At 38.8% G+C, this 25,604-nt stretch overlaps 1 pseudogene across 1 annotated transcript; it reads right to left on the reverse strand.

Annotated features, from left to right (window-relative positions):
- Window positions 1-221: 221 nt before the first annotated feature.
- Window positions 222-25,209, reverse strand: LOC149164122 (putative pectinesterase/pectinesterase inhibitor 51 pseudogene; annotated as a pseudogene). Its single transcript, XR_016260057.1, has 3 exons — window positions 24,763-25,209; window positions 21,487-22,188; window positions 222-343 (listed from the first exon to the last, which is right to left on the reverse strand). The product of XR_016260057.1 is annotated as a putative pectinesterase/pectinesterase inhibitor 51 pseudogene (transcript).
- Window positions 25,210-25,604: the final 395 nt, after the last annotated feature.

A 25,604-nucleotide genomic window follows, 5' to 3' on the forward strand; every position in this document is an offset into this window, starting at 1 on the left:
ATTTTCAAGGGAGATAAACACAGCAACAGTGACCTCCAGCTATTTCCAAAACCTGTCTCGGGATGGCAATATCAGGGTTTGGCCAAAGATATCAGTCCTTCTAACAGCTGAAGGAAGTTTGCAGGGCCCTGAAGGTGGATCTGGCCAAGAAATTGATCAATCACAGGTTAAGTGAAGGCTCATTACAAATGGGGACGGTATGAATGTCATGTATGCATTCTCTAATGAACAGTCATGTTATTCACCAATAATGGTCTGTGTTCGTTTTTTCTATAATGTTCAGCAGATGCAATTTTTAACATTGTTGTCAAAGCTGATGAGTCAATCGAGTCTCCTGTTGAATCTGGAGCACCAACAACAGGATACATGATCAGCCTGTGATCTTATGCAAGAAATTCGCTGTCTTGGTCCAGGTCAAACAATAGAGGCAGAGTTGTGTGTTTCTTCTCATCATCAGTTAGTGCCTCTCAAGTTGGGTGCCTGTTGGATAAGCCAACAAGAAGGAAAAAGAAGATTGTTTCATGCAGGAAGATGTTGCAGGTCTGAATATGCAACTTGACCAAGCATTGCAGAGCAAGCAGATGGATCTTTGACATTATGATGAATGATGATGTAATAATGGTGCAATAATGAGGACAACCTCAGTCACAGCGCTGGAAGTATGGGCATAACTATATTCATGGCAAGATCAAGATCTCAACGAAGCAGTGATGAATGATGATGAAAACCAGAAGAAGGCACCCTCAGCCAAGCAGGCCAAAACAGTGAATACTGTTTCTACAGGAAGACAGAACAAGCCACTACAGGACTGTTTCTACAGGAAGACAGAACAAGCCACTACAGGACTGTTTCTACAGGAAGTCGAAAAGAGGGCAGCAAAAGGAGAAATCGGCCGAGATTTTAGCTAAGGAGGCAGCACCTGTGTTGGCCACCCTAAGCACATCCATCCCCTCCATGAACACTCATTTCTTTCAAGGTTCGGGCACAATTTAGTCACGGTTCAACCTTCTACAGGAAGCTCTGTATTTTTGCCAAAAACATCCTGTAGAAGCCTTTTGGCAGGCCAGAATCAGTTATGGAGAGGGACTTGAAGCTTGAAGAGGCATGCAACCACTCTTTTCTTCCATCCTCCACTGGTTTCATCTCCTTTCACCACCATTTCCGCCATCAGATTGAAATACTTGCACAATCATACCCAAGCTGAGAATTCTTTAGGAAAAGGAGCAAGTCGTGGGAAGAAGCAAAGAAGCATGGTTGTACAGAGAAGAGGACATCACTTCAGAAGCGTGGCATGACAAGGAGGCCATCAGGGCCATCAAAGACAAGGAGAGAGATTGGTTGCTCAGAGGATGAGCAACACCTTCAGTAGGGGGTGATGATGAGCCCCAAAAATGTACAATTATTTGGGCTCATTCGACCTCCTAATTTGGCTTAGTCCACCATTCTCATTTGTTTATTGCATGTTTTTGATTATTTTTATGTTAATAGAGTGAATTTGGTTAGTCATTATGCCAACAAGTCTAATGGGTGCTTTGTGTAGCCTTGTTGGTCAACTTGGAGACAAAATTGAAGGTCTTAATGAGCACTTGGCAGCCAAATTCGTGGGAGAACAAGCTAGAGGATTTGTAGGAAGGTGTCCCCCTCATTTATGGACCCTTACCTCAAATTCTCCACCATCAGCTCGGAGTTCAAAGGCCACCAAATTAATGAGCACAAGGGCAGCCAAGCAAGTCAAGTTGGACTGCTGTTAACTCCAAGTCTTGGGCAGCCAAGTCCCTAACTTTTAGGAGGACTGTTGGGTCCTCAAATTGTATAAATAAGAAGGCTTGGGGCCTTATTTTGGTTAGCTAGTGGTTAGTCATTTTTTAGCTAGTTGGTAGTCATTTTTGTAGCTAGTTAGTCATTTTGTTTTAGCCATTAGTTAGCTAGCTTGTAGTTCGATTTTTAGGCCATGGATTAGCTTTGCTTTCAGCTCATTCTCAAGCTCTCCTTATGGACAGTTTTGATGTACTTTTCATTTCTTGATTAATAAAGATGGATCCAGCTTTGCACCAGCTCTAAATCTTTCATGGGAGGCTGTAGCTCTTGGGGTTGGGCCCATCTCAAGCGCCCAGTACCTCCCTTGTGTATCTTTATGTGTTTGCTGCGTTCTTGAAATAAAAATCTGCTCTTTAGATCTTGCTTTGTTATGGTAGTTGGTTTTGATGGGTAACGTAGCTTTTTATGCTTAGAATCGATTGGTAGGAGTTTGTTATGCATTTAGATCTTTTGGAATGCTCTTTCTCACGTGAAGTACATGGTTCTCTTTCCAAACAAAGCTGCTGTTCATTTATTTCATTGACAATTAGATTAAGTTAGCTAGGACTTGGTTTGTTTGCAAGAATTCATTGTTTCGTTTAAATGAGCATTGTGCAAGGCATCTCTATCATCTTCATCACCTCCTCAAGTCCTATTTAACCTCTGTCTCACTCATTTACCCTCCAAACCTCTCATTTCCCACCTAGCTCCATCTCCTTCAACCTTCGTTGACATAGCCCTTTACCTTCCAACCTACTCCCTACACTCACTTCCCATCCTATTCTTTCACTTCTAAAGCCATCACCAGCCTTATTCCTACCTTACCTATCTCCCCCTACCATTTCATCACTCCTCCATCACTCCAAACGCTCACGGTAGGTCATCCTGTAGCCAGTTGTAGACATCCTGTAGAAAACAGAGTATCCTGTAGAATCCTTTGCAGGCATCTTGTAGGAGGCCACTCTCTCGGTTGCTGAGCATCTGAATGCGAGGAACCTCTGTGGATGGATGCTAAGGATCCCTAGGGACCTCTCCTAGCCTCCCTAACCTGTCCCACGCTTTCCTTCCTTCTCCATCCCATCTGCACAACCAAACCCTAGTTAGCACAAGATCACAATCATTCCACATACTTAAAGGAAAAATACAAAAACATAACTTTCATGATGCAAGTAGTTTAGATCCATGCATTCTCACTTATTAGAGGTAATGACAACATTGGTAGAAGTTGCATTTACATTCCTTGCATTGTAGAGGTCAGACTAGTTAAATTAGGGTTTCCTAGGTTTACATGCTTTGATTTGCTTTCGGTTCATTTTTGTCAATTAAAGTAGCTTTCCTTTGAGATTAGCTTTCGTCCATCAATTAGCAAGCTTCTTCTGAGAGCCTATAGAAGTTGGCTTGAGCCCTAGCGGACTTGTGCCAGCTGACCAAGTGACAGTTGCGACAAGAGCTAGTACTTGTGCATATAGCACCGCCGCTTCCAAGTTTGTACGAACTACCGGGTTGATAAAATTAAGAGACTGGAAGCCCCAGGAGTTGTAGCATTATTGCTACAATACTGGAGCTCACCATCTTTTTGGCGCCGTTGCCGGGGAAGCGGCAGAGTATTGGTGATTGTTGCTATTCTTCTATTTTCTACTACAACCTTCTTCTAAGTAGTTTACTTCATTTCCATTATGCAATTTCATTTATGCAAAAGTAGATTAACCTTTCTTGCTTTCCTAGATTAGCATTTCCTGCTTTCATAGATTAGCATTTCCTGCTTTCCTAGAATAGCCTTTCAATTCCGCATTTCAATTCTGCAAGCGTAGATTAGCATTTCAATTCCGCAAGCGTAGACTAGCATTTCATTCTTGCAATTTCATTTGAGCAAAATAGATTAGTCCTTTCAATTTCGCAAGATAGTCAGTTGCAGTTCAATCTATTTCATGCCCTGTAGGAGTAGAGATAAGTTAGAAAAATGATTGCACAACACCCCCACTTCTTCACACAGCCAACGTTCTTCTTCGATGGCTGTGATGAAAGGACCCCTGGGTGGACATCAAGACATATCTGAAGAACCTCTAGGGGAGAAGAAGAAGAAACATTCCTCTGAAGCAAATGGCTACAAGCAGAGATGCTGGGAGCAATATCTTGTCCAAAGATGAATTTGAAAATCAGATCGAAGATTTCAAGAGTGATATGAGGCAGTTTCTTGCCATGCAACTGGATACCTTGCGGATCCAAAAGAAGCAAGAAGAAGCCAAGAGGGCTTTGGTCATTTTTTGTCCTAAGTGCCTTAAAAAGCATCTTAGGAACGAATGTCCAATGCACTCCCTAGAAGTGTGTTTTGTATGTGAAGAATACCATCCTACAGATCAGTGCCCTTCCTTGCCCAGAATCAAAGCTGCATATCAAAGAGCCAAGGGAGCCACTGAATCACTATATTTTATGAACCAAAGGAGGCCACATGGACCCGTACCCTACCAGCAGGAGCTACAAGGGACACCCGAGACCTATTATGACCCTTACCAAGCCACCTTCATGCCTTCTTGGGGTCCCCCTGCTCATCCTTCCTGGTCTACACCTCCTCCTTGGTCATATCCTCCTTGTTCCTTCACAGATCCATATTATGCCCAACCAGTTGCTCATTCATTTCACTCTTATGCTCAGCCACAGCCTCAGTGGAATGCACCTTGTCAGGAGTGGAGACCCCAGTACAACTCTCATCCCGCTCATTTTCCTCCACCACCTACTCATCCACAACCATCGCCTCCTCCTCCACCAAGGCAACCTCAAATGCCTGCCCAACCACAATGCCATCCATCTCCATCTCACTTTCACACCTCCACTCAACCACCCGTACCACCATTTCCAAAACCATGCAATGGAGCAGCTCAACCCAATTGCAAATCTGAGGCACAACATGTGCAAATGACTCCTCTTGAGCTCAATGATGTTCACCAAAGCTCAGGAAAAGCATTGCAAAAAAGAGATCATCTTGAAAGCATTGAAGGATCACATCCAGCAAAAGAAGATTCAAAAGAGGAGATCAAAGAACCATGGGCTGCACTTGATAAAGAGAAGACATCAGAAGCAGAGATAAAGAAAGATCCCTCATGGTTACCATTAAATCCTCCATGTACTCAAGAGAAAGATCAACAAAAAGAGGAAGATGAGAAAGTCATGATAGAAAGTGACATGAAGAATGATCCAGATCAACAAAAGGACCAGGGATATCAAAGCTATATTGAGACATGGTTCCAGACAGTCACTAAGTTGCAGCAGTACTCTCTTCCTCAGCTATGTTTTGTACTTTCAAAGTCAGATCATTTTGTCTCTGAAAGTTGGATAGTTGTCAAAGCACGCATTCCGAGCCTTTACATCATCTTGTCTCTAATCTCGATGTGCACATGGCTCCATTGGAAGTATTCTTATACTTGAAAATGATTTTGTTTTTCAAGTAGGGTAGGGTAGAAAAAAGAAAAAGAAAAAAAAAAAAAAAAAATGAAAAAAAGGAAAATAGAAATCTAAGGTGAAAACCTCCTCGGAGGCGCCTTAGGTTGGCTCATTGATTGAAAACCTCCATGAGGCGGTCAATGGGTTGAAAAAAAAAAAAGAGAAAAGAGAAAAAGATCTTTGGGTGAAAACCTCCCTTGGAGGCGCCCAAGGCAGGCAATTAGGGTGAAAACCTCCATGAGGCGCCCTAGTTGTTTTTCAAAAAAAAAAAAAGAGAAAAAGAAAAAGAAAAATAAAGCTAATCTCCATTTCATGTTGCAGCAATGACATTGCAGGTTAAAGGAGGACGTTTCATGGCAGGAGGAGCACTCAAATCAAGGTCAAAGGAGTTTTTGTGCCTTCTACAGGAAGTTTTGTATCTTCTACAGGAAGCTTACAAAAAAGCCAAATTGATCTCCGAAGAGGACCTGAAGGCTTGGAATATGTCCATGAGGCCTACACTCATCTATGTTTCCACTCCTCACCCCTTTTCCATCATTCTTTTCATGTCATTATGCTTCTTTCCTCAAAACTGTGTTTTCTACAGGATGCTCTATATTTCTACAGGAAACATCCTGTAGAACCTTTGGACGAGCCAAATTCAATCTCAAAAATGAATCTAATGGTGGGAATCTATTGGTTAGGCCTGCAAGCACTTGTGTGTCCATCCCTTGCCTTCATCCATCATTTTTTACCTCCTTGTGCTTCTCATTGTGCTTCTACAGGATCTTCCTGTAGAAATTGTGGGAAACTAGGCATGCATTTCAAAAAGTGGTTTGGCGAACATGCTAGCTTCCTCAAGGGTTCAGAGGTCCTCATGCAGTCTTCCAACTCCTCCTCCATCATCTCCATACCTGCATCACAAACAAAATTCATTTTGTCATCCCATGCAAGCACATGCAAAAAGCCTTAAGGCAAAAATCCATAGAACCAAATTTGTTTTTACCATAACTTGAAAACCATGCATCCATTTGACAAACCGTTTTATGGGGGATTGTACAAGGTTGATGACAACATGCCTGAGCAGTTTCATGCAATTCCGATGCACGGTTTCCAAGAAATCAGCCTCCATCACCATCAGCCATTTTTGCATTTTCTCCATAACCGTGCATCCGTTTCCAAACCTGTTTCATGGGGAGATGCACATGGGTGATAGTAGCCTACCCAAGCAGTTTCAGCTAATTCCGACGCACGGTTTCCGAGAAATCGAGCTCTGAAATCTTCAGCCATTCTCCAATTTTCTCGAAATCCGTGCATCCATGGATCACGAATTTGCTATGGGAGATGTATCATGATGGTAGGAACATGTCCACCAAGTTTCAGCTCAATCCGCTTTGGCGTTTGGGAGAAATGTCGAAAACAAGTTCTGGTTTGGTGAAGATGCAGCAACAGCAGCTTGGACGTGCAGATTTGAACGTGGAAACAATTGTCTGGAGCTTGGATCCGGCCAAAGGACGCCTGCACAAGAAAAAACAACCATGAATCATCAATCAAGCCACCATGCAACCACATCAACACATGCATGCAGCAAAGCTTCACAGCAGCCAACTGACTTTCAGGTACGTGACAAAACCGATTCCTCTGTTTGCATGAATCTAATCTGAACATGGCATGAATGAATGAGATGGTTAGGGATTAAAAAAATCGGTGGTCAGCTAACTAGCCACCCACATCTAGTTCAATAGCACTTGGTGGGTGAATGAGACACGTGCGCTCAGCCATGCACGTGAAGGAAAAAACGGACAGTGTTGGTTGTTTAAACTCCAGTGCAACGGGTGGATGGAATCACAGGCATGGAACACAGTTAACAACTGCAGTTCATGCACAATTGCATGGGCCAGCACGTCTTTGCCACCTCACTCCTACAGCAGTCCACGCAGACCAGCAAGAGACAATATGCAGTGGTCATTTAAATGAGGATTTATCACAGCAATCAAAACTTTGGTTTGGTGGCAGTTTACGACAACAGATTGATGGGAGTTAAACTCCCCCTTATCTCCACTCATACCCACACCTGGCAGTAAAAATATGGCACGTTAATCTTCAAGAGAAACACGCACAACAGATCAACCTCTACGCTGGCTGCTATTCACAGATTTGATTGGCAGCAGTGGCATTTGGTTGCAGACGTGTCAAATCACAGGTTAGTTGAAGATTTGGGTGGGAGTTTGTCTCCCATTTACGTTAGTTATACACATGCACTTGGCAGCCATAAAAAAAATATGCACAAACAGTTGGATGAACGCTGATTTTCAAGGGAGATAAACACAGCAACAGTGACCTCCAGCTATTTCCAAAACTTGTCTCAGGATGGCAATATCAGGGTTTGGCCAAAGATATCAGTCCTTCTAACAGCTGAAGGAAGTTTGCAGGGCCCTGAAGGTGGATCTGGCCAAGAAATTGATCAATCACAGGTTAAGTGAAGGCTCATTACAAATGGGGACGGTATGAATGTCATGTATGCATTCTCTAATGAACAGTCATGTTATTCACCAATAATGGTCTGTGTTCGTTTTTTCTATAATGTTCAGCAGATGCAATTTTTAACATTGTTGTCAAAGCTGATGAGTCAATCGAGTCTCCTGTTGAATCTGGAGCACCAACAACAGGATACATGATCAGCCTGTGATCTTATGCAAGAAATTCGCTGTCTTGGTCCAGGTCAAACAATAGAGGCAGAGTTGTGTGTTTCTTCTCATCATCAGTTAGTGCCTCTCAAGTTGGGTGCCTGTTGGATAAGCCAACAAGAAGGAAAAAGAAGATTGTTTCATGCAGGAAGATGTTGCAGGTCTGAATATGCAACTTGACCAAGCATTGCAGAGCAAGCAGATGGATCTTTGACATTATGATGAATGATGATGTAATAATGGTGCAATAATGAGGACAACCTCAGTCACAGCGCTGGAAGTATGGGCATAACTATATTCATGGCAAGATCAAGATCTCAACGAAGCAGTGATGAATGATGATGAAAACCAGAAGAAGGCACCCTCAGCCAAGCAGGCCAAAACAGTGAATACTGTTTCTACAGGAAGACAGAACAAGCCACTACAGGACTGTTTCTACAGGAAGACAGAACAAGCCACTACAGGACTGTTTCTACAGGAAGTCGAAAAGAGGGCAGCAAAAGGAGAAATCGGCCGAGATTTTAGCTAAGGAGGCAGCACCTGTGTTGGCCACCCTAAGCACATCCATCCCCTCCATGAACACTCATTTCTTTCAAGGTTCGGGCACAATTTAGTCACGGTTCAACCTTCTACAGGAAGCTCTGTATTTTTGCCAAAAACATCCTGTAGAAGCCTTTTGGCAGGCCAGAATCAGTTATGGAGAGGGACTTGAAGCTTGAAGAGGCATGCAACCACTTTTTTCTTCCATCCTCCACTGGTTTCATCTCCTTTCACCACCATTTCCGCCATCAGATTGAAATACTTGCACAATCATACCCAAGCTGAGAATTCTTTAGGAAAAGGAGCAAGTCGTGGGAAGAAGCAAAGAAGCATGGTTGTACAGAGAAGAGGACATCACTTCAGAAGCGTGGCATGACAAGGAGGCCATCAGGGCCATCAAAGACAAGGAGAGAGATTGGTTGCTCAGAGGATGAGCAACACCTTCAGTAGGGGGGTGATGATGAGCCCCAAAAATGTACAATTATTTGGGCTCATTCGACCTCCTAATTTGGCTTAGTCCACCATTCTCATTTGTTTATTGCATGTTTTTGATTATTTTTATGTTAATAGAGTGAATTTGGTTAGTCATTATGCCAACAAGTCTAATGGGTGCTTTGTGTAGCCTTGTTGGTCAACTTGGAGACAAAATTGAAGGTCTTAATGAGCACTTGGCAGCCAAATTCGTGGGAGAACAAGCTAGAGGATTTGTAGGAAGGTGTCCCCCTCATTTATGGACCCTTACCTCGAATTCTCCACCATCAGCTCGGAGTTCAAAGGCCACCAAATTAATGAGCACAAGGGCAGCCAAGCAAGTCAAGTTGGACTGCTGTTAACTCCAAGTCTTGGGCAGCCAAGTCCCTAACTTTTAGGAGGACTGTTGGGTCCTCAAATTGTATAAATAAGAAGGCTTGGGGCCTCATTTTGGTTAGCTAGTGGTTAGTCATTTTTTAGCTAGTTGGTAGTCATTTTTGTAGCTAGTTAGTCATTTTGTTCTAGCCATTAGTTAGCTAGCTTGTAGTTCGATTTTTAGGCCATGGATTAGCTTTGCTTTCAGCTCATTCTCAAGCTCTCCTTATGGACAGTTTTGATGTACTTTTCATTTCTTGATTAATAAAGATGGATCCAGCTTTGCACCAGCTCTAAATCTTTCATGGGAGGCTGTAGCTCTTGGGGTTGGGCCCATCTCAAGCGCCCAGTACCTCCCTTGTGTATCTTTATGTGTTTGCTGCGTTCTTGAAATAAAAATCTGCTCTTTAGATCTTGCTTTGTTATGGTAGTTGGTTTTGATGGGTAACGTAGCTTTTTATGCTTAGAATCGATTGGTAGGAGTTTGTTATGCATTTAGATCTTTTGGAATGCTCTTTCTCACGTGAAGTACATGGTTCTCTTTCCAAACAAAGCTGTTGTTCATTTATTTCATTGACAATTAGATTAAGTTAGCTAGGACTTGGTTTGTTTGCAAGAATTCATTGATTCGTTTAAATGAGCATTGTGCAGGGCATCTCTATCATCTTCATCACCTCCTCAAGTCCTATTTAACCTCTGTCTCACTCATTTACCCTCCAAACCTCTCATTTCCCACCTAGCTCCATCTCCTTCAACTTTCGTTGACATAGCCCTTTACCTTCCAACCTACTCCCTACACTCACTTCCCATCCTATTCTTTCACTTCTAAAGCCATCACCAGCCTTATTCCTACCTTACCTATCTCCCCCTACCATTTCATCACTCCTCCATCACTCCAAACGCTCACGGTAGGTCATCCTGTAGCCAGTTGTAGACATCCTGTAGAAAACAGAGTATCCTGTAGAATCCTTTGCAGGCATCCTGTAGGAGGCCACTCTCTCGGTTGCTGAGCATCTGAATGCGAGGAACCTCTGTGGATGGATGCTAAGGATCCCTAGGGACCTCTCCTAGCCTCCCTAATCTGTCCCACGCTTTCCTTCCTTCTCCATCCCATCTGCACAACCAAACCCTAGTTAGCACAAGATCACAATCATTCCACATACTTAAAGGAAAAATACAAAAACATAACTTTCATGATGCAAGTAGTTTAGATCCATGCATTCTCACTTATTAGAGGTAATGACAGCATTGGTAGAAGTTGCATTTACATTCCTTGCATTGTAGAGGTCAGACTAGTTAAATTAGGGTTTCCTAGGTTTACATGCTTTGATTTGCTTTCGGTTCATTTTTGTCAATTAAAGTAGCTTTCCTTTGAGATTAGCTTTCGTCCATCAATTAGCAAGCTTCTTCTGAGAGCCTATAGAAGTTGGCTTGAGCCCTAGCGGACTTGTGCCAGCTGACCAAGTGACAGCTGCGACAAGAGCTAGTACTTGTGCATATAGCACCGCCGCTTCCAAGTTTGTACGAACTACCGGGTTGATAAAATTAAGAGACTGGAAGCCCCAGGAGTTGTAGCATTATTTCTACAATACTGGAGCTCACCAAGGGGGGAAGAAAAAAACTCTAAAGGTTTTCTATGTGTAGGTTTTAGTCTTGCATAGATAATTCATGCAAACATATTCTCAATAAAACGTAAAATATTCAATGAAAAACACACACATTAACACATATTTTATCGTGCAAACCCAAACCAGGAAAACCAACAATATTTTTCAATATATTATTTTTACAATGTTACAATACAATATGTATATGTTGTAACATTCCTAAACCCCCAATCCCTTAACCCTAGATTAGAAACTAACCATAGTTCCTTTCACTGTATCTACAAAACCATGGGAAAAACCACCATGCATCTAAAAACCGCTAAAAGAAAAAATTGCATGTTGAAAACCACCAAAACAGACGCAAAAAGCCACCCCCTATGTGAGTGGTGCATATAAATCATTCATGGTGTTAGTCATACAATGAATATAACACATACCCAATACTTTATAAGGATAAAGCCACCTCATTTTTACAATTCTTTCATGTAAAACCAAGTCATGCTAGGAGAAACTTGTTGATCTCTTTTCCAAGGACAAGAGTGAACCTCCTAGGGACTTATTTAAATTCCGCCTATGCTTTTTTGATCTGAATCTCTTCAGCTACAAGAATTATCCGAGATCTTTTACTTTTGTGATGTTAGCAGAATTTCATATAAAAGAGTATTGAACAACTACATGTGTGTGCTTTAAGGAAGACAAAACATAACAAAAACCATCAAATCAATGAACAAAAACACATTGATAACGGAGTTCACCCAGTGTGGGTTACATCTCCAGGCCTTGGTGTCAAGAGTGGAGGCCACTTCATTTAATGCTGCAAATCATGATGATGTACATGGTGTGTTCTTTGTCACTACAAGGATGATTTCCCTCAATCAGAGTGGATTATCTCTCCACGAGACGTTCTCCCTACAGTAACTCTCACTCAAATGGGTCCTCCTTCAACATGACAAGCTAAACAATCTCACATGATGTGGCAACAAGTATCCCTCAACATAATGGTAATCATGGATCTCAACAATAAATACATCATCTCAGCAAATCAAGAAGAAAGACATGGCATAACTGCATCATATACCTCCACTTTCGAAGATGGCCGAAAAATGCAAAGCTCAGTTGCTGAAATGGATTACACCATTAAATTCCTGGTGATGAGTGGTGTAAAATCGACTACAAACTTGTCCAATTCTGGAACAGTTAAATTTTGGACCCTTGGGAATCTTGAAGATTCCCCCAATGATTATTTCCTGAATATGGTTGGAAAATCTGTTGTTCGGATGAAGATTCTAAGCACACCACTATGCTCCCTGTGAAATTCTGTGAAGAATGAATATAAAATTGGCATCATTCTAACACTGGAAAAAATCAGCCTCCAAGGGAATCTAAAGATTCCACAAGATTCTCCAAAGATTACTTGTTGCTGCACACTTGCATTTATGCTGCTCAAATGGAGATTTTGACTGTATGGTTGGACTCCTGGCGAGAAAATGTACAAAAATGACTATCCACTTGTCAAATTATGTCACTATAAAAAATCTACCTCTCGAGCAATCTTTTAGGCGTCAATTGATTCTCTTGCGTCAAGGTTCTGCATCTCTGACTAGGCATGGTTCCGACTCCCAGAATTGTGTCATGGTTCTGCACTTCACTATTTCGCTCTCCTCCATTGGTCGTTCAACACTTCTCTACGCTTTGTCGGTGCTACCCCCGTGCAAATGTAAGAGTAAATTTTTGTATGTTTTAAGTGGCAAAGTAAACAAGCCAGGACATTATGGGTCATTCGTGGAGGCTATAGTTAGGGCAGCGAAAGTCGGAGGTTCTAACCCTTGCCCGACCCAAAATATATAAGTTTTGTTGTAACATTATATTTGGAGTGGTTCAAATCTAGCGGTTACAGATTGGAGTTTACATTATTTTTGGGCATTGGGCATGTTATATCAAATGGTTATGGTATAACAATCGTTGGTTTATAAATATGACCATTAATAAAACATTTCCACCTTTTTCGTTGGTGTGGTTTTTTTGACTTATGATTTTAATATAACTTTGTTTTATAACCATATTTAATATATGGTAAATCCCCACCATAACCATATTTTGATTTATATGGTTTTTAGTATATTTTTGTTTTATGTTAATTATATATATATATATATATATATATATATATATATATATATATATATATATGAAATTGGTTGTATATAGTTATTTTAATATTATTAAAAAAAAATTTTGTGTAGGGTTAGGATGCCAATGATGGAGTGCCATGTGTTAATGGCTGATGGGCTGCCATGTGGGTCCCACTTGCTGACTGGGATGCCATGTGGCACACTATGGGCCCCACTTTTTTCTTGTCCCGTCAAACTTTAAACTACAATATGTTGATCATACAGACTCGAAGTTGATTATCGTATGCACCACTGGAATCATAATGACGAGCACTACAACTTGGTATTGGTTTGGCTACATTTTGAAGACTTTGATTTTCGAGCCTTCCTGGAGCCACCTTCATTAGAGGAAATTTCAGCCTAAAAGTGGCCTCCTAAGGAATAATAAAATAATAGTTAAAATAATAAAATAAGAGTTATGAATTTTGGACGGAAAAGAAGAAAACTACTTTTTTAATTGTATTTTTGGCATATCTCCTTATATGTTTACTCAAATTTCAAGTGTATACACTCTTTGGATGCGAAATTAAATTTCACATCCAACGAGTACTCATTATGCATACTTTTGAGAAGACCCACATTGATGAAAATTGCAGATACATTAAAAAAGTGTGTTGAAAATTGCAGATACATTAAAAAAGTGTGCCTAACATACCTTTTTAATGTATTTACAATTTGTATCAATGTGGTTCTTCTCAAAAGTATGCATAATGGCTACTCGTTGGACGTGGAATTTAATTCCGCATCCAACGAGTGTCTACACTTTAAATTTGAGTAAGCCTATAAGGAGATAAGTCAAAAATACAATTAAAAAATTAGTTTTTCTTCTTTTCCCTCCAAAATATTTACATGTACCTCTTTTTTAATTTAAAGGATTTTGATTGGTTTACATATTATAGCATGGAAATTATGTGATAATTTCATGGGCACTTTTAGGCTAAAATTTCCTCTAATGCAACTTTTGAGCATTTCTGGAGCCACCTAGATCATTCCTCCACACTAAGGAGATTTTGGTCCTCCAAAAGCATGAACATAATTTGCAATTATTGTATACACTATCTGCACCACAAGTGTCCTGACAAGTCACACTTGCTTCTCCTTCACCCTTGTCCTTCAGAGCCATAAGTGATGAACCGACACTTGCATCCTCCGTAAACTTGTAGCACAATCTTTGCAAATTACATGCTCAACTACATGACCAATAATTAACCAAGCATCCCCATCATTTCCAAGAGTTTATAAGACACAATCTTTGGTCATGTTTACATCAGAATAGAAATCAATAACCCATCTATCAATAAAAAGTCAAAACATCATTGTTGCTTTAACAAGCATTGGAAAACACATCATCACTTTTACAGTTTAAATTGCAACGCATGATTTACAAAATGTGGCCATGACAAGCTACCAAATCTAGTAAAATCATCTCTTACTCAACAAAGCGATCCATGAGAAATGTAGCAGATTTTCTTGTCGAACATCTCCACTAACTAGTTTCTGCATGGGTGCTTTGTCTTTAAGACACTTGTTATCACTCAGAAGTTTTCCCTAGAAGTTATAAAAAGAAGGAATCATCCGAGGTAACTACAAACCAATCTTTTAGACTCAGGTTCTAGCCAACTTAAGTCTAGAGAGGGCTCTCTCTTTATGATTTAACTTTGTTTTTATTAAATTTTAGGCTAGTTCTTAGTGTTCATGAGGATTTTGATTTTAGATTGAAGGTTGGGTGGTAGAATTCTTGGAACAGATGGATAAAGTTATGTCTTCAAGCCATTGGGATATGGAGTCAATCAAAGGATAGCATAATTGGACCAGATCATTAAAGGGAATGCTCACAGGGCAGGCTAGCAAAGCAAAAGGAAAATCTTCAGGTCTATTGGATGGGGTGGTTCTAACCAAGGTGAAAGGGCAATGAAGAATCCTTAGACCGAGATCAGAATGAAAGAAAGCAGGTGATCATGAACAAAGGGCAATTAAGAATCCTTTGCTATAGACCAGGGGGGGGGACTACGAAAGCAAGGGAGCAGTCAAGAATTCCCTTACAAAGATAGTTTAGTAGAAAACATTTAAAATTGTAAACAGTCAAGACAGAGTGCATTCAAGCAATTTCTAAAATATCATTCCATGTTATACATTTATATTTTAGATAAACAAACAAGATTATGGAGACACATAAGAGAAATAACAGTACACACAAAAGAGAATACTTATTTGTATATCAATTTACACAAGAATCCTGTAAAATATCTGAGCTTTATTCCTTGATCCAGCAAGCCAATCCAGTCATTGATACAATAGAACTTAGAATTGAGAGAGAAAGTCTATAGAAATGTCTTGGAATCCACACCAAATACTTCGAAATATGAAGTATTTATACAAAAAATAATTACAAAATATCTCATAACAGTTTGAGATTTAATTTAGGAAATAAAAATACCTTCAAGCATGAAGATAGAGACAGATGGAAAACTGCATCATGTTGTCCCTTTTATTGTGGTAGTGCTAGCTTTTGCAGTTGAGTTGTAGCCCTTTAAGCTGGCTGATATTTGTACGCTGGAATCTTCTTCAGTTTGATCTTTCACTGATACTCTTTGACCCTGTTACTCTTTGACCCTGCTGATCTGTCTTTACCTGTTTCATCTGGCTACCTTCAGACTTACTGTAGTAACTTTCTGATGTAAAACTTATAGTAAATCTGTCATTTTTTCCCACCATTCATCCTCAGGTAACTTTACTTTCAACATTCTCTTGTAGATTTTGTCTGCCTCTGTGTACTTAGCAAAATTAGGCTTAGTGACAAACAAATGTTTCACTTCATGTTCTAAAAAGAACAAGTTTTCAAAAGTGTCATATAGTACTTTCCTTGTTGGCAAGGCTTTGATACCTGAAGTACTGGCTTGTTCCTTAGCCAATTTCCTAAGTCTATCAGTGTAGTCCAATTGGGTCATGAGTTTATCATGAATGACCATAGGACTAGGAAGGCCTTTGTCCCTCAAAATTTGAAATTTGGTCATAAACCTATCAATGGCCACCTGCATGTTGTGGCACTTTTCTTCCAAGTTTAGCATAAGGTTTCTTTTGGAAAGAACCTTTTTGACCTCTAGGATGGCTTTGGTCCTATCCTCTATACCAAGCTCATTGAGCTCATGTTTGTTCTTACTATTCAGGAAGTGGATGAGTCGATTGGCATCCTCAGGCATCTCGCCCAACTCTTCCCTTACTTTCTTGATAGCCTCAGTGGCTACCTTCACCAATTCAATTTGCTCAAATATAACTTGAATTGATGGCCAAATATCATTGACAGAGTCAATGATATTGGCTTAGATCATTTCTTTGGTCTGTCTTAGTGGCTTCTACAATGTTAAATATTTTTCTAGGACTCTGATTTTCTCACCCATCCTTAGGGCTTTCTATATTTCTTCTCTTTGTTGAATTTGGGAAAGATTACAGTCAGTTTCTAAGCTTGCCACTTTCTCCTTTAGCCTTTTGAGCTCTGTTGCCTGGATGGACATCTCCTCCATGGCTTTTACTAGCTCTGTTGTTTTCTCTGTTGATGTGCCTGCTGCTGTAGATTCAGTTGTGATTGGTAGTGTTGTGGCAGGTGGAGCTATTGGTTCCAATGTAGAAGGAACTGTTGTTATCATTGTGGGAATGGCAGTTGTGGAAGTCGTTGCTAGGTCAGTTTGCTTTGACTGAATCAAAATGTCCAACTCTTTCTCTGTCTCTTTTAGTTGGTCATTTAGCTTTAGGACCAAGTCCATGAGCTCTTTCTCTGTCCTACTAATGCACACAAAGTACTTGGGAGAATGATTCAATGAGATGATTTATCATGGTTTGTTTATTTTTTGTTAGGGGTTAAATGGGTGACATATGGAAGAGAGAGAAGTAAGTTGTGTATTGTAAACAAAAATAATAATAATAAATATTCTTATAATGGAGTTGAAAAATTTTACTTGTAAATGTGCATACTATTATAAGACATAGTAAGGCATGCTTACCCCTTGGAAATTACCGATAAAATTTGTAGTTAGGCATAGGTGATAAGGGCCATACTGAATTAACAAATATCCTAGATATAAACTTTGAAGGGTGTAAGGCGAGGTGAGTTGTGTTGGCTCACATAGCTGGTTTGGCCAGATTTGGTCGAGGGAAACCAAAGTCAAGGTTTAAAGAGGGATTCTTAGATAAACTTGACTTGGTGAAAGGGCCAAAGTTACTTGGTCAATATTAGTGGTGTTAGACACATAGTTTTGGTTGTCCATGTTTTAATGATGCCTTTAAAAGGCTTGTGAAGACTTTGTTATAATGCATTCTAGAGGTGAACACCAATAGAATATTCTAGCTAGTTTTTTAGATAATGATTTTTTTCCATAATAAACATTGTATTTATGATTTATGTGTTTTTTTGTTGCTAGTAAATTTACCTTTTTTATTTAATTTCTCTTGATTATTTTTAACAAGATTTGTAAATTATTTTGCACTAAGAGAGCAGCCAGATTAATAAACAAAAGATAAAAGGTTCTAGAGTACTAAACAAATCCTATATAAAATAACTAAAAGTTAATAAATCACCTTACAACAAGGTAAATAAATTACAATTAGAAAAATCAAATAAACCAATTACCAATTTTGAAAAAAAACAATTGTAATTTTTATAAAAAAAAAAAGGAAGAAAAATATAAAAAATGAACATTTTTTTGTTAGTTAGCTTATGTGATTTTTGAGATGATTCGCAGGCCTAACCTTTGGCTTTAGTATCCATGACCCAGGGGCACCTAAGTTGTCAAAATTATTGTGCCTGAGTTGGGTCACACTAGCCTTTAGCATGGTTGGATTTTTTCCCATAAAGTTTTGAACGAGTAACCTTTAGATCACGAAGTTCCTTAACATAACACCCTCTTACCGTCTACTCTATGCCCCGTAGGAAAGAAGTGAACTTTACAACAAAAATAGGTTCACATTAAAGAATAAAAAATAATTTAAATATTTAAAACAAAACATATCAATAGTCTCAAAATAGTTTTTACCATGCATAGAGAAGTAACCAACTAGGTTTCCCACCCCTTCATTCACCATCATTCTATCTAAACTTTGCCAACAAATGGAAAAATGAAAAAACAATGACAAAAAATATTAAAATGAAAAATAAGAATATTCAGTTAATATTACATATTCTAATTCAAGCTTACAAACAAAATAATGAGCACAAACCCGCATTCAAATAACACAATCACATTAATAAATGTGGTTGATATACGCCCAACTTAATATAAAGTTTAACAATAAATGATAAATTATATTATAATATTTAGAATGTGTTGAATCTCATTATTAGGTTTTAAAGAAATGATGCGAGCAAATTCTAATGATTTTAAATCATTTCCTCGTAAAGAAACGCAGTGGACTTGAAGTACACATAATTCATTCATGGGTTGTGATCTTTTATTTGAATAGTAAAAGAGATTTTTGAATGATTAATCAATAAATTTTAGTTTCCAATTGAATTTTTCTAACTGGTAAATGAACCACCATACAGAACTAGTGTTTCTACAAAGTTCGAAAGTGTTGAACTGCAAGCAAACCTTCTAACCCTCTGGACTAAATAGGTTTGAATATATTCCTGTTTTTGTTAATGGGAAGGAAGTAAAATGAATATATGACAAGTTTAACGTTACATGAATAACCCTAAGCCATTCAGAAGTAGCAGAAGCAAGTCTACACTTATCAGAAAAGCATAGTGTTGGTATGAGATAATTCGACAAGTTTATCTGAATGATAGAAGCATCCGTTAAAAACTCCTAACTTCCAAAATCCCAAGTAACTTGTGTTTGTCGCTGGACCATTCAGCAGTTGAGAGCTAGATAGTTATTCCAAAATGTTTCATTGACTATGTATATCTCCAAATGTGTGAAAAAATAGAGAGAGAAGTCGAACATTTTTCCTAGGTAGTGTATCAGGTAACTAACTATTGGACCTAAAGAACTTGATAAGTTTGTCTTGAGGACCGATGCATCCATTAGAAACCCTAGACTTCCAAAATCTAAAATAACTGCAGGTTTATGACCGAACCATTCAACAGTTGACATCCAGATAATTATTCCCAAAATATTAATAAATTAATCGCAAATTAGTTAAATTAGATAATTTTTAAAACATTAATTAATTATTTCTTAATAAATTAAAAACAAGAGTGAAATGAAACTGAAAAATAATTTATAAATCTTCCATTATGTTCGTTGAATCATGTATAAGACGAAAAATATTTTCAAATTGTCAAATTTTAGCCATTCATTATTTAAAATTTTGAAATTCATCAAGCCCAATTCCATATACATCTATACCATAATTAATATCATATATTTGTACCCGCGATGTGTCTCGGGTGGTTGAGACGGAGCGATATTGCCCTCCCCACCACATGCAGATGTTGATTGTATCACATGTTTGATTATCTTGATTGCTGTCAGCGTTCAATATAAGACCATCTTACATGGCACTTGCAACCATACGGACAAAAATACAATTACGGAAAACAAGACTAAACAACATGTTACAAGAGTTTTGAAAAAATAAGCTTAACTAGCATTTGCACCACATGTTGCAAAAGAAACGCCGTAAGGCAATGATATGAAAAACAATAGCATAGAAGAGAGAAGTCAAAAGTTTATGCAAATGACATAAGAAACAACAGCATAGAAGAAAGAAGTCAAAATTTTATGCAATTTTGTTTCTTTACCAGTGTTTATTTTTTATCATCAACAAATGGCCAATTCGAGGCAATGCTAATCTACATTTTTGACAAAGAAAAATCAATAAAAGTCAAAAACAATTATGGTTCTAGAATTGAATCTCAACACAGAGGTGTGCCTTACTGTCTAGCATGTATGAGTGGATATCACAATGAGACTTTTCAGAACATTATATACCTTAGTGTCAGACAAGGGATGAACAAAGAGGAATCCCAGATAAAATGGAGACTTCTGGCTTATTTTAAGTTTGATACATTATAAGTGCTACATGCTTTTTCCAACCCTAGCGTTGCTTCTGATCCTAAAAGAATTCCACAATGTTCTGATTTTTATTGAGAGCTGAGAAAGTGTTAAAACATGTGTACAAACTCATAACGTTAAAGAGGAGTATACTATAAATATAAGATTTATCCCACGTGTCTATCTAGTCCTGTCAGCAAATCTAAAATAATTGATCTTACCATTGGTTTAGGAGCCTATAATACAATTGGATGGATATAAACTCAATTACATCTTAGAAATCATGGGAAGACAATCATATGGATGGAAATGATAAACATACATAAAGTTGAAAAAAGTGAATGCATCATTGCTTGTGTGCAGCATAAGGACACCCACAGGGAGATATATTTTGAATAACATCACTCCTTGGAAAAATCAAAGAGAGTGTATGCAAATTGTCACACAGAATAAGCCATGACGTTGTCGAGAATAACATGCTGTTAAAAATTAAGTACCTTATTCTTCAAATGATCAAAGTATTATCCAAACTTATATTGTTCTAGAATCTATTAGTTCCAACGATGTTTAAATTATTCTTCATTGTGGTTGTCTTTTTATTTCTGGTGTTAATAATAGTTTGTATCTTATACCAGGAAGGTCAGACTTTTATAACTTTCTAGGTCCGGTTTTTATTTCAAGCCTTTTAAAAGTCTTTTGGTTAGTTTAAAAAGTATGCTGTAATGTTGTCGTAGAGTCCTCTATAACCAGAAAGCTGACCGATAGACTGGTTTTTGCTTCTGTTCACCAAATCGCTCTGCACTTACAGTCAGCCTGTATAAGAAGTTGCATGTTTTTTTTTATATTAAGAACATATTGAGAACTTGAATGATATCTACTTAAAACTTGAGAGTCAATATTATGTTGGTGGTTCAATAAATCCCTGTAATTTTCATTCAACCAATTTTCGTGATTTAAAAAAAAAACAACAACAAATACAGACACCCAAACCTTTAGAGTTCATAACATTTTTCCAAAAGTTTTATCCCATGCTTCAAACATAACTGCGGGAGGATTCGCCCAATCACAAAACAGTGCTGCGTTGAAACTTTCCCAGTAACAAAACAACTTTCCTCTGCACCAGGTACAAAATTATTCTGCCATTTTGGTCATCAATGTCGATCAAAATAGTGCAGCAAAAATTGCAGACAAGTACAAATAACATTTTCCTCCAATGAAAAGCAAGTGGCTCCTTCATAGCAGATTGAAATTGCAATACTCCAAAGACAGATGAAACAGTGATAGAAGGAAACAATGTGGCTCATGGATTTTTGGGTTGCAACTGTCTGAGAATTTTTAGTCCCATTGCTTCCCGTTGAATTCTTCACCATCATCAGGGAACAACAACAATGTAGAAGAAAATCACGCATTAGAAGATTGCATAGTAACCAACCTTTGTTTTTGAATTTATTGATTGTATCTGGCAGCCATTCGTCTCCCTGTATAAAGTTTCCAACAGTATACATTCCTACATTTCTCTCAGGTATCGGATTAGACCATGGCGTTCTTCCAGAAACCTTAGCCCCCGGCCCATAATTCTGGTATTCCCCATAGTAAAGCGTGTTAAGAGCAAAGTCCTCTATCCACGGCATCCATCCCTCAGGGCTAATGGCCTCTCCCAAATATGAATTTATGCAGATTGCTCTGGAGTACATCTTCCATGGCCGACCCAAATAGCCTTTGTAAATTTTTGGGTTGGCATAGTAAGCCCTCATATATTCTTCAGTTCCATTGATAGTGCAGTTATGGAAAACAAATCCTGTGGGCTCGGCTGGATCTGTTCGACCCTGTGCAGTGACAGGATCTGATGATCCTTTGTCTGAGTTTATTTGACGAGGACGCAGCAGAATGAGACAGTTTTCAAAGATGGCTACCGAGTCTCCAAATATGAAGTCAACAGTGCCTTCTATTCTGCAGTTTCTATAGAACTGACGAAGAATATGAGTGTACAATGTATCCTGGTGGCCAAGAAAGGCACAGTTGTAGAAGGCAGAGTGATCACTATCTACTCTTAGGGCTACCGCTTGTTGACTACCTGGCCCTGCTGCATTTTCGAATGTTATATCCCGTGCTAAGAAGCCATCAGCATTTACAGCTGCAACTGTGAAAACAAATAAATTAGCAATCCTCAACATCTAAAACAAGATTTAGTGGGATCGAGGAATATGGATTGATTGAATTTTCCTTTGATAAGAGTTCAAAACCAAAGAACGATGGTAATTGTAAGTATTAAATTCCGTCTTTGTTTAGAAATAGCATACACATATTTATCTAGTTATCAGAATAAACAAAGGATCCGATTTTAGCATATGCCCATTGAAATTTCTCAAACTTACAAACCCCAATGCATGTTGAAAGACATTACACCTATCATATGAAAGGGTTCCAAATATCTTATTCTTAAAATGTAAAATGATAATTAATTTTTTTGCTGCTTTAATAGGATGAAAGAAGTGCAGAATCTGCAAAAATAAATGTTATTGCTCTCTTCTTTTCAGCAACCTACAATATGAAGAAAAGCATTATTGCTTCCCTTGCAAATGACGGATTGCATTCCAAGCACTGCTGGATTTTGATTGTTTCCTTCTCCTCTCATTTGTATTTTGTTGATGCTTTCTAGATCAGCATTCCTTTGCAAGGGAATTAATCTGGGTTGAACTCAAGTAGAAAATTTCTCTCTCATTAATTGGATGGTCATTTTCACAATTGATTGTCTCCAAAGAAGTCTTGTCAGCCAAATCTCTACCTTTCCTCAGGCTTTTAAGTTTAACCAACATGCAGGCCCTCAGTGTTGTGGTTTGGCATTTTTATCCAGTAGTTCTTAGCAACATGGCAGAAAGGTCACACTTTATGTCCATGCAGAAGGAATTGGAAGCAATGGTAGTGGATTCCTTGGCCACAGAATTGAACAAGCGTTTAAAGCCCTTTGGGTTCTGCAAGAAGACCCATAAAAATATGCAAATGTATCAAAGAGAATTGCTTCCTAGATCATACTTGTACAATAAGTGATCATAGTAGAAGGTCATTTGATTGTGAAACCGTTGTGGGATTCAATCCAAGTGACCTGAATTTACTGTAGATAGACGTCCTCTTTGATATCCATGTTTATCTCCATTCAGGGGCTAGGATGTCACTAGGGCATCTAGAGAATAGCTAAAAGGAGGGAGGCACTCTTTGAAGAACTGAAGACGCCTTTAAAAAAACAGCACATTCGCTAGACAAAGGGGCCTGTGGAGGCAATCTAAAAAAGGCAAAGGGCCAGATAGGAGTTTCCCGTGAAGAAAGAAGACAAGTCCAAAAATGCTCTCAAGGAAAAAGGGATGAATGCCAAACTATTTGTACAATGGGTTATGGAACTGTTTGTTTATGCTAAATCATACACTGTAGCATGAGGAATTGGACTATCTCAGCCTGCGCGCAGTCAGGTGGTAACGAGGTAGGCCCCAAGATTTCAACACCATACAGTACTATAGGTCTGTTAATTGTGTCAAAAAATGCATCTCAGAAGAGATGTTCTGAAAATGCATATGGAAGTATTGTCGGTCAAGCATGGAGAGAGACCTATAACCCTTTCTAAGTTTGGGTTGAAAGACATGCCTTAAGCTAAACCTAAGGGCTATGGATCAGATCCCATAGATGTATAAGCAATGGTAATCTCCACCTCGCTTCCTTTGAAGAAGAAGTGGAAGTTTGTTAGGGTGCTCTTGGATATTTAAATCACAACCTCAATTTCACTAAGGTTCACCACCATCATTCTATGACCATCACATTGGAAGGGGCATCAAGCTATCTCTGAATGTCCCTAGGGGAGGAGGCTAAAAGGATCAAATCCTCTGCAAATAAGAATAAGGTAAACAAAACATGGTGTAAAACGTAAACATCTCCCTTGTGGAAGTACTCGCTCGGTTATGCTCTAACCCATTAATGTATATCCCATGGAATTTCATGAAAGCAACTATGAGACACTCAAAGATGCCAATTTCACGTAGTCTCCAGAACGATAATTCCCTTGGAACAGAGTCCAAAAGCCTTCTGAAAATCCACAAAGCAACAGGACTTTAGATGAGGGACGTCAGCTTCCTTGATAATAGCACACAGGCTAAAAATGTGGTCACTAGTTTCATAATCTCTTCTAAGACTTGGTTGCCCCATAGCTTTGAATTTGTTCCTCTCTATATGTTGAGAAAGCCACACGTTCACGCCCATAACATAGAGTTCGACAAAGGCACGCCCAATCATAATATTCCTGTAATTATTTCTATCAGAAATATCCTTCAATTGGAAGATGGGGTGGATGATATTTTGAGACCATGAAGAGGGAAAGCCAATGCAAATTCAACTTGCAGACCTTACTCATCTACTTCTTTGCTAGTGCTCAAGATCCTAACAGCTCTTTTAATGTCTCTTGGGGTGAATTAGTGACAAAAGGTGAGAGAGGAGAGAATATGGACTAAGGTTGACCCGAAAAATCACGGAGGGATGTGGTCCGCAAGAACCATGTGTAATGATCAAAACATGTTGGAAGAGCAGATTTTCCAATTTCAATTCAAGGCATCTCAAATCTGCCAGGAACCACACCATGATCAAACACAATAACAAAACCAAACTCAGGCAAAGAAATAAATTCCAACTTAATATGAAGAGGAAGAGGAACAATGATGAGCATTACCAACAGTTGCAGAGCCATATGTACTTGGAACACCAGGCAGGGATGGCACACGCATAGACCCCGTGATCACAGTCTTCCCCATGCCATCACCCACAAACATAAGATTAGTTTTACTGGGAGGAACCCTAACAATCTCCTTATACACCCCAGCCTTTATATGTATCACGAATCTCCGCTCAGATTTATCCGGTGCACTGTTCACCGCCTGTTGAATACTCATAGAGGATTCATCCTTGGACACAGTCACATCGGGAACCAATTTATCAACCTCTAATACATCCCAAATTTGATTATAATGATGGTAATAATCTGCAGTACTAGAGGAATTGGATGATCTCTCTGTTTTTGGAGGCCTCCATAGGACCATATTCTGTCCGTATGTATCCAGAGCATCTACCATGCTAAGGGCATTGCTGGTCAAGCTCATGACTGTAAGAACAGGTTACGTTACACAGCGGTTAAGTTTTTGAGATTTTTTTTGGCATCTCTTTTCCTAAAAAGATAACTAGGTATATGAAGATTTGATTTTTTTGTTCCTCAAGAGGCATCTATAAACTAAACTAGACTATATGTTAAACTAGACTAGAGGTATTTGAATTGAATTTTTAAAACAAAATTTTGAATCTATAAATAGGAAAGGTTATTTCTTTCACGTTTAAAATAGTAGCACATGATATTAGTCGAATGAAAATACGAAGTTTTCATGCTTTCTTCATACATCAGTATAATTTGTATAAATTCATGATTACGTTTCTGTGTTACATGAAAGCTCAATCTATTTTGAATTTGGAATCATGAGACAAGCCGACGCTTCGCTAATACCGACTTCAATGGACATGCAC

This window comes from Pinus tabuliformis, chromosome 5_1 (assembly GCF_031772625.1).
Source record: "Pinus tabuliformis cultivar Carrire ecotype Pingquan chromosome 5_1, CPIR1, whole genome shotgun sequence".
Lineage (NCBI taxonomy): Eukaryota > Viridiplantae > Streptophyta > Pinopsida > Pinales > Pinaceae > Pinus > Pinus tabuliformis.